Raw genomic sequence first — 10,935 nt, 5'->3', positions numbered from 1 at the left:
AATAGCAACATGAAATCTTTAATATCCACTTAAGAGTGTGGGAGAAGCTTTGAGTCAGTGCCTGTTTATTCTTCTGCAGAAGAGCATCTCCTTAGTTTGCTTAGTCTGTATGCGGTTGGGAAATTGGAGAAACAAGGAACAGCAGATGCAACAGATTCAAAGTGCTGGGGTACATAGATGAGTGACTTTTTGGGTGGTTCTTCTTATGGATCTAATAAATTGTTCTTCTGAACGGTCACAGTGGTCCAGCAGTAGGGTTTCTCCTTACAGCGAATGCAGCGCCAGAGACCCGGGTTCGATCTCGACTACGGGTGCTGTCTGTACGGAGTTTGTACATTCTCCCCGTGATCTGTGTGGGCTTTCTCCGAGATCTTCGGTTTCTTCCCACACTCCAAAGACGTATAGGTTTGTAGGTCAATTGGCTTGGTAAATGTGCAACAACAAAAAATGTCCCTAGTGTGTGTAGGATAGTGTTAATGTGCGGAGATCGCTCAACGGTGCAGACTCGGTGGGACGAAGGACCTGTTTCCGTGCTGTATATCTTAATCTCTGCACCTTCGCACAATAATGTCATTATTTGATTTGCAAAATCGCAAACAATGCCTGGGCTTTATTCAACATAAAGAGAAACGCTAGAAGAACTCAAGCAGAATCAGTCAATCAAGCAGAATCTGTGGATAGAGGACTGGGGTGAAGGTGATGGGTTTACAGTTTACGTATTACCTGCCAGGCTTTGTCCTACCTCCCCTGCCCCTTCCACGACAGCTGAAGAAGGGTCCAAACTTCTCCAAGGGTGCTGCCGCACTCGCTGAGTTAGAGTCATAGATAGATAGTCATTGATTTATACAGTGTGGAAACAGGCCCTTCGACCCAACTCGCCCACACCGGCCAACAATGTCCCAACTACCCTAGTCCCACTTGCCTGCGCTTGGTCCATAACCCTCCAAATCTGTCCTATCCTTGTACCTGTCCAACTGTTTCTTCAATGATGGGATAGTCCCAGTCTCAACTACCTTCTCTGGCAGCTTGTCCCATATGCCCACCAACTTCTGCGTGAAAAAGTCACCCCCTTGGATTTCTATTGTCCTTTTCCCTTCACCTTGAACCTGTGTCCTCTGGTCCTCGATTCCCCTGCTCTGGGTAAAAGACTCTATGCATCTACCCGAACTATTTATCTCATGATTTTGTATACCTCTATAAGATCTCCCCCTATCCTCCTACGCTACATGGAATAGAGACCCATGGTTGTCCGAAGGGGGGGGGGGGGGGGGTGCACTGGGTCTGGTCGTACCACCGTTTTCCCAGAGTTAAAAAAATCCAGAGTGAAAAAAATTTGGGGCGCAATATTTTTTATTATTCTACACCAGGACAGAGGGAGCCTTGCCTTTGGGCTCCTTGGCCGTCTTGCAACTGTACAGCCAATGGATGACCATGGCATTGACGGGGGGGATACGGGGAGGGATACGGGGGGAGAGAGGGGGAGGGCAGGGGGAGAGGAGGGGGGTAGAGAGGCCGGGGGAGGGGAGAGGAGACGAGGAGAGAAGGGGGGAGAGAGGAAGGGGGGGAGAAGAGAGGGAGCAGAAGGAGGGCGAGGAAGGGGAGAGGAGGGGAGGGGAGAGGAGCGGGGGAGAGCAGCAGCAGGCAGCGGGGAGGGTGAGCGGGCAACGGGGAATGGGCAGCGAGGAGCGGGTGTCAACCAAAGGAAGAGGGAGGTGTGGGGGGTGTGGTGACGACACTATTTTTTTTTTGACATCGGTTGGAAGCTGCATACTAAATCTCATTGCACTGATGTGCAATGACAATAAAAGATATTATTATTATTATTATTATTATTATTATTATTATTATTATTATTATTATTAGTATTATTATTATTATTATTATTATTATTATTATTATTATTATTATTATTATTATTATTATTATTATTATTATTATTACTATTATTAGCAAGACGGCGCAGATTTCAATGTTTGTCAGATTTTTGAAGATTTTCATTTATCATTCGAAATAAAGCATGACATTTTCAGGTAAGGCGTTTTGGACTCCAGGGGAAAGATCTCTACTAGAATATGTAAAAAAAAAAACGTTAGCGCGTCGTTTTTTTGATAAAATGTGATTATAAACTAACAAACACACACAAACAAACACACACACAAACAAACACACACACAAACAAACACACACATGAACAAACACACCCACATCTAAGATCAGACTTTAAATAGTTACTAGACCAAGGGGGACCCGTTGGGTCACTTTACCTCAATGTGCGGTCCTCCCTAACCACCCCCCACACACACACACACTAATCACCCCTCTTGATATAATATTAATATTATTCATTGCCTCCTTTTACCCCATCCCCGCCCCATCCACTCAAGCATAGCCCCCAACTCGCAGGCACGTCAGGAGAGGGAGGGGGCAGAGACAGAGAGAGAGGGGCAGAGAGGGGAAGTTTGCATTGTAAGTAAGTAAGTAAGTTTATTGGCCAAGTATTCACATACAAGGAATTTGCCTTGGTGCTCCGCCCACAAGTAACAACATGACATACAATGACAGTTACGAATGACTCAGAAAACACCAAACATTAATAATAATAAATCATTAATGATAAAACACCATTTATCAAGCATGTGAACCAACAAAATACCAGATCAAAGGGAGGCTACAGATTTTTGGCTGTTTAGAGCAACTACTCGTGGATAAAAACTGTTTTTATGTCTGGCTGTGGCAGCTTTGACAGTCCAGAGTCGCCTTCCAGAGGGAAGTGATTCAAAGAGTTTGTGGCCAGGGTGAGAGGGGTCAGAGATGATCTTGCCCGCTCGCTTCCTGGCCCTTGCAGTGTACAGTTCATCAATGGAGGGAAGGTTGCAGCCAATAACCTTCTCTGCTGATCGGATGATTCGCTGCAGCCTCCAGGTGTCGTGCTTGGTGGCTGAGCCAAACCAGACCATGATGGAGAAGGTGAGAACAGACTCTATGATGGCCATGTAGAATTGGACCATCATTGCCTGTGGCAGATTGTGCTTCCTCAGCTGTCACAGGAAGTACATCCTCTGTTGTACCTTTTTGACTGTGGAGTCGATGGTAGCCCCCCACTTAAAGTCCTTAGAGATGACGGTTCCCAGGAACTTAAAATACTCCACAGATGCGACTGGGGTGAGTGGGTTGAGGGGAAGGGGAGCTCTCCTAAAGTCTACAATCAATTCCACTGTCTTAGAGCATTGAGCTCTAGGTTGTTGCTACGGCACCAGGACGCCAGCTGCGACACTTCCTATCTGTAGGCAGATTCCTCCCCATCCTGGATCAGTCCAATCAGGGTTGTGTCGTCTGCAAACTTGAGAAGCTTGACAGAGGTGTCTGTGGAGGTACAGTTGTTGGTGTAGAGAGAGTAGAGGAGAGGAGAGAGTACGCAGCCTTGCGGTGCTCCTATGCTGAGTGTTTGCGGGTCCGAGAGGTGCTTTCCCATCCTCACATGCTGCTTCCTGTCTGTCAGGAAGTTGGTCATCCACTGACAAAGGGGTTCAGGCACAGTCAACTCGGTAAGTTTGGAGTGTAGTAGCTCTGGCACAATGGTGTTGAATGCAGTGCTAAAATCAACAAACAAGATCCTCGCATAGGTCCCCTGGCGATCTAGGTGCTGGTGGATGCAGGCCCAGGTTGACTGCATCATCCACAGATCTATTGGCCAAATGCATGACCCTATGCAAACTGCCGAGGGTCCAGCAGGGAGTTTGTGATATTTTTCAGCTTGGCCAGCACAAGTCTTTCGGGTGTCTTCATGACTACAGAGGTCAGTGCGTCAGGCCTGTAGTCATTAAGACAAGTAATCCTTGCCTTTTTGGGTACAGGGACAATAGTGGAGACTTTGAAGCAGGCAGGGACAGTACATGTTTGCAGTGAATGGTTAAAAATGTCTGTATAGACATGTATAGCCAGCTGTTTGGCACAGAGCTTAAGAGTAGAGGGGGAAACATTGTCAGGTCCTGGAGATTTCCGTCTCTTTTGTCCTCTGAAAAGCCTCTCCACCTCCTCTATTTTTATAGTTGATATTGGATAAGTTATGTTGTGCAGCACAGGTGTGGATGATTGGGTGTGAAGTGGTGATTGGAGGGGGGTGGGTGTAGAAGGGCCCAGTCTTTGCAGACTGAGGTCAGGCTGTGAGTGGGTGTGAAGTGTCGGTTGGGAAGCATCTGTAGTCAGGTTTTAAACCCTCCAAATCTCCCCCCCCCAGTTCTGAGAAAGCGTCCCAAACCCAAAATGGGCTTGGTAAAATTGTAAATTGTCCCTAGTGCTAGTAGGACAGTGCTAGTGTGCGGGAATCGCTGGTCGATCACAGAAACATAGAAATATAGAAAACAGGTGCAGGAGTAGGCCATTCGGCCCTTCGAGCCTGCACCGCCATTCGATATGATCATGGCTGATCATCCAACTCAGTATCCCATCCCTCCCTTCTCTCCTTTTAGCCACAAGGGCCACGTATAACTCCCTCTTAAATATAGCCAATGAACTAGCCTCAACTACCTTCTGTGGCAGAGAATTCCACAGATTCACCATTCTCTGTGTAAAAAATGATTTTCTCATCTCGGTCCTAAACGACTTCCCTCTTATCCTTAAATTGTAACCCCTAGTTCTGGACTTCCCCAACATCGAGAATAATCTTCCTGCATCTAGCCTGTCCAACCCCTTAAGAATTTTGTAAGTTTCTATAAGATCCCCCCTCAATCTTCTGAATTCTAGCATGTACAAGCCGAGTCTATCCAGTCTTTCTTCATATGAAAGTCCTGCCATCCCAGGAATCAGTCTGGTGAACCTTCTCTGTACTCCCTCTATGGCAAGAATGTCTTTCCTCAGATTGGGAGACCAAAACTGTACGCAATACTCCAGGTGTGGTCTCATCAAGACACTGTACAACTGCAGTAGAACCTCCCTGCTTTTATACTCAAATCCTTTTGCTATGAATGCCAACATACCATTTGCTTTCTTCACTGCCTGCTGCACCTACATTCCTACTTTCAATGACTGGTATACCATGACATCCAGGTCTCGTTGCATCTCCCCTTTTCCTAATCGGCCACCATTCAGATCATAGACTACTTACCTAACCTCACATTTATCCACATTATACTGCATCTGCCATGCATTTGCCCACTCACCCAACCTATCCAAGTCACCTTGCAGCCTCCTAACATCCTCCTCACAGCTAACACTGCCCCCCAGCTTCGTGTCATCCGCAAACTTGGAGATGTTGCTTTCAATACCCTCATCCAGATCAATAATAAATATTGTAAATAGCTGGGGTCCCAGCACTGAGCCTTGCGGTACCCCACTAGTCACTGCCTGCCATTGTGAAAAGGACCCGTTTACTCCTACTCTTTGCTTCCTGTCTGCCAGCCATTCTCTATCTACATCAATACTGAACCCCCAATACCGTGTGCTTTTAGTTTGTATACTAATCTCTTATGTGGGACCTTGTCGAAAGCCTTCTGAAAGTCCAGATATAACACATCCACTGGTTCTCCCTTATCCACTCGACTAGTTACATCCTCGAATAATTCTATAAGATTCGTCAGACATGATTTACCTTTCATAAATCCATGCTGACTTTGTCCAATGAATTCACCATGTGCTGCTATCCCATTTTTAATAACTGACTCCAGAATTTTCCCCACCACCGATGTTAGACTAACTGGTCTGTAATTCCCCGTTTTCTCTCTCCCTCCTTTTTTAAAAAGTGGGGTTACATTAGCTACCCTCCAGTCCTCAGGAACTACTCCAGAATCTAAAGAGTTTTGAAACCACTATTTCTGCAGCTACTTCCTTAAGTACACTGGGATGCAGCCTATCTGGCCCTGGGGATTTATCGGCCTTTAATCCATTCAATTTACCTAACACCACTTCCCGGCCAACCTGGATTTCACTCAGTTCCTCCATCTCATTTAACCCCCGGTCCCTTGCTATTTCCGGCAGATTATTTATGTCTTCCTTAGTGAAGATAGAACCAAAGTAGTTATTCAATTGGTCTGCCATGTCCTTGTTCCCCATGATCAATTTGCCTGTTTCTGACTGCAAGGGACCTACATTTGTTTTAACTAATCTTTTTCTCTTCACATATCTATAAAAACTATTACAGTCAGTTTTTATGTTCCCTGCCACCTTTCTTTAAGTTCAGGACCCTTGTTTCTGAATTAACAATGTCACTCTCCATCCTAATGAAGAACTCAACCATATTATGGTCACTCTTGCCCAAGGGCCCATGCACAACAAGACTGCTAACTAACCCTTCCTCATTACTCAATACCCAGTCTAGAATAGCCTGCTCTCTCGTTGGTTCCTCTACATGTTGGTTTAGAAAACTATCCCGCATACATTGCAAGAAATCCTCTTCCTCAGCACCCTTGCCAATTTGATTCACCCAATCTATATGTAGATTGAAGTCACCCATTATAATTGTTTTACCTTTGTTGCACGCATTTCTAATTTCCTGTTTGATGCCATCCCCAACTCCACTACTACTGTTAGGTTGCCGGTACACAACTCCCACTAGCGTTTTCTGCCCCTTAGTGTTTCGCAGCTCTACCCATATCGATTCCACATCATCCAAGCTAATGTCCTTCCTTTCTATTGCGTTAATCTCCTCTCTAACCAGCAACGCTATCCCGCCTCCTTTTCCTTTCTGTCTATCCCTCCTGAATATTGAATATCCCTAGATGTTCAGCTCCCAGCCTTGGTCACCCTGGAGCCATGTCTCCGTGATCCCAACTATATCATATTAATTAATAACTATCTGCACATTCAACTCATCCACCTTATTACGAATGCTCCTTGCATTAAGATACAAAGCCTTCAGGCTTGTTTTTACAACACTCTTACCCCTTATACAACTATGTTGAAAAGTGGCCCTTTTTGATTTTTGCCCTGGTTTTGTCTGCCTGCCACTTTTACTTTTCACCTTGCTACCTATTGCTCCTACCCTCATTTTACACTCCTCTGCCTCTTGCACCCATCACCCTGCCACATTAGTTTAAATCCTCCCCAACAGCACTAGCAAACACTCCTGAACTAGCAAGGACATTGGTTCCATTCCAGCCCAGGTGCAGACCATCCTGTTTGTACTGGTCCCACCTCCCCCAGAACTGGTTCCAATGCCCTAGATATTTGAATCCCTCCCCCTTGCACCATTTTTCAAGCCACGTATTCATCTGCAATATCCTCCTATTTCTACTCTGACTAGCCCGTGGCACTGGTAGTAATCTAGAGATTATTACCTTTGAGGTCCTACTTTTAAGTTTATCTCCTAGCTCCCTAAATTCACCTTGTAGGACCTCATCCCTTTTTTTACCTATATCGTTGGTGCCAATGTGCACCACGACAACTGGCTGTTCAGCCTCCCCCTCCAGAATGTTCTGCAGCCGTTCAGTGACATCCCTGCCCTTCCACTCTTTTTTCTCCCCTCCTGTGCCGCAGAGCCACCCATGGTGCCATGAACTTGGCTGCTGCTGCCTTCCCCTGATGAGCCATCTCCCCCAGTATCCAAAATGGTATACCTGTTTAGGAGGGAGATGACCGCAGGGGACTCCTGCACTACCTGCCTACTGCCATGCTGGCTATTGGCCACCCGTTCCCTTTCTGTCCTCTTACCTTTTACCTGCGGTGTGACCAACTCGCTGTACGTGCTATCCACGACTTTCTCAGCATCGTGGATGCTCCAGTATGAATCCAACCGCAGCTCCAATCGTTCAATGCGGTCTGCCAGGAGCTGCAGCTGGACACACTTCATGCAAACATAGTCACCAGGAACATCGACCATATCCCTGATCTCCCACATGTTGCAGGCTGAGCAAACCACGGGGCCAATCACCACTGACATAGCTTACTCCCAAATTAACTCAACTCACACTATAAAAATCTTTATCCTTTAAACTGTACCTTTACTAATAAATACTGTACCCTTAACTCACAGAACCATTAACTCACAGATCCCTTAACTCACAGAACCCTTAACTCACAGAACCCTTAACTCACTGATCCCTTAACTCACTGATCCCTTAACTCACTGATCCCTTAACTCACTGAACCCTTAACTCACTGATCCCTTAACTCACTGATCCCTTAACTCACTGAACCCTTAACTCACTGATCCCTTAACTCACTGATCCCTTAACTCACAGAACCCTTAACCAACAGAACCCTTAACTCACCGATCCCTTAACTCACTGATCCCTTAACTCACTGAACCATTAACTCACCGATCCCTTAACTCACGGATCCCTTAACTCACCGATCCCTTAACTCACTGATCCCTTAACTCACTGATCCCTTAACTCACAGAACCCTTAACCAACAGAACCCTTAACTCACTGATCCCTTAACTCACTGAACCCTTAACTCACTGATCCCTTAACTCACTGATCCTTTAACCTGAAAGCAGAAATGCAAACCTGGGATTGCACCCAATCAGCTGCTTCCTCTGGTCCTCTTCCACCAATCAGAGGCTTCCACCAGACTCCTTCTCTGGAAGTGAGATGGAACGCTGCAGATTTGGGTAACTCCTCCTCTCACCAACGGCTCCCCGGGCCTCTGTGAAAGCAAGCCCCGTGCTGGATTTTTAACTCATCACCCAGGTAACTCCTCCTCTCAGCAACGGCTCCCCGGGCCTCTGTGAAAGCAAGCCCCGCGCTGGAATTTTAACTCACCGCCCAGGTAACTCCTCCTCTCACCAACGGCTCCTGTTCAGACTGAAGAAGGGTTTTGGCGCGAAACGTTGCCTATTTCCTTCGCTCCATAGATGCTGCTGCACCCGCTGAGTTTCTCCAGCATTTTTGTGTACCTTCGATTTTCCAGCATCTGCAGTTCCTTCTTGAACTCTCTTTCACAGATGCTGTTTGACCCGCTGTTCTTGCAGCATTGCCTGTTTCTAATTTCAGATTTCAGCATCTTCAAGTTTATTTATTTTCCATTTGGCCTTTTAGATTTGATTTAAAAATAATAACTCCTTCGCCCATGGGGCATGTGTGCTGAAATGAATTAGTTGCAGAAGCATTAGTGCAAAGTACTGCAAGTAAGTTCCACTGACGAGAGACTCTGTCCGGCACAGTGGCACAACGGTGGAGTTGATGCCTTACAGTGCTTGCAGCGCCAGAGACCCGGGTCTGATCACGACCACGGGTGCTGTCCGAATGGAGTTTGTACGTTCTCCCCCTGACCGCGTGGGTTTTCTCTCCCTCCCACACACCAAAGATGTAAATGTTTGCAGGTTAATTGGCTTGGTATAAGTGTAAATTGTCCCTAGTGTGTGTAGGATAGTGTTAATGTGCGGGGATCGCTGGTCGGTGCGGACTGAGTGGGCCGAAGGGCCTGTTGCCGCGCAATATCTCTTAAACTAAAGAATCTCTGCACCTTCACACAATAAAGTCATTATTTGATTGACAACACTTTGGTTGGGTGAAGCTGAATAATAAAAGTCTCAAATGCAGGAGAAAGAAGATGGAAAAGCAGTGCAAATTTAACCACTTCGTTCAGATAATGCTGAATGTTTGGATCAGGAGAGATGTGAGCAAATGTGAGTAAACCTTCGATAAGGGGGAGGGGAGAAAATGTTGGAGTCTGTGAGAGATACAATACATTTAATTTATTTAATCTATTCACATTTCCTTGTGAGTTATTCCATGCGACTCTAGATGGAAGTACAGTAACTTCCACTCAGAAAGAACGTGCATTGCTTAGACTCCTTCAATAGCCTTCACATCCCCAAGCACATCAGGCCATAATAGTGTTTCGGTGTCATATCCAGCAGGAATGGGACAATGAAATTCCTACTTAGAGTTATAGAGTGATACAGTGTGGAAACAGGCCTTCCGGCCCAACTTGCCCATATCAACCAATAATGTCCCAGCTACACTAGACTCATTTGGCTGTGCTTGGTCCATATCCCTCCAAACCTGTCCTATCCATGTACCTGTCTAACTGTTTCTTAATCGATGGGATAGTCCCAGCCTCAACTACCTCCTCTGGCAGCTTGTTCTATACATCCACCACCCTTTGTGTGAAAAAGTTACCCCTTGGAAGGAAGAAAGGAAGGAAGGAAGGAAGATAGATAGATAGATAGATAGATAGATAGATAGATAGATAGATAGATAGATAGATAGATAGATAGATAGATAGATAGATAGATAGATAGATAGATAGATAGATAGATAGATAGGTAGATAGGTAGGTAGATAGATAGATAGATAGATAGATAGATAGATAGATAGATAGATAGATAGATAGATAGATAGATAGATAGATAGATAGATAGATAGATAGATAGATAGATAGATAGATAGATAGATAGATACTTTATTAATACCCTCAGGGAAATTCAGAAAATTGCCATTTGCAGCACACCAATAAAAGTAAGACACCACATTAAAAAAGAATTGAACATAAAAAACATAAAAACATCCCCCCACAATGGTTCCCACTGTGAGGGAAGGTACAAATTCCAGTCCTCTTCCCCTTGTTCACCAATGGTCGGACCTATTGAGGCCTCCGTAGTCGCCGCAACGGCGGCCTGATGTTCAGGTCCTCTCGCCGGATGATGGGCCATAGGCGTCGGGAGAACACTCTTCAGTGGCTTAGAGCGTCCAACATGGCCGCTTGCTGCCAGAGACCACGGTTCCCGAAGACCACAGGGCACGCTGGTCGCAGCTCCGACACTGGCGATCTCGGCGAGAGATGCCAGGCTCCGCGGTGTTCAGAGTCAGCGCCGCCGTGGCTGGAAGCTCCGCAACGACAGCTCCGCGATGTTGGGAGTCGGCGGTCTCAGCACTCCGGAGCCCACCGCACGGCGACCTGGGCAAGGCATCGCCCACTCGGCGATGGTGCTTCAGCGCTGCGCCACGCCGAAGCCGAAGTTCTGGCCGGTCCCGGCAGGAAACTCCGCTCCAG

Source organism: Amblyraja radiata, chromosome 2, assembly GCF_010909765.2.
Source record: "Amblyraja radiata isolate CabotCenter1 chromosome 2, sAmbRad1.1.pri, whole genome shotgun sequence".
NCBI lineage: Eukaryota > Metazoa > Chordata > Chondrichthyes > Rajiformes > Rajidae > Amblyraja > Amblyraja radiata.
Note: the sequence above shows the minus strand (reverse complement) of the source record.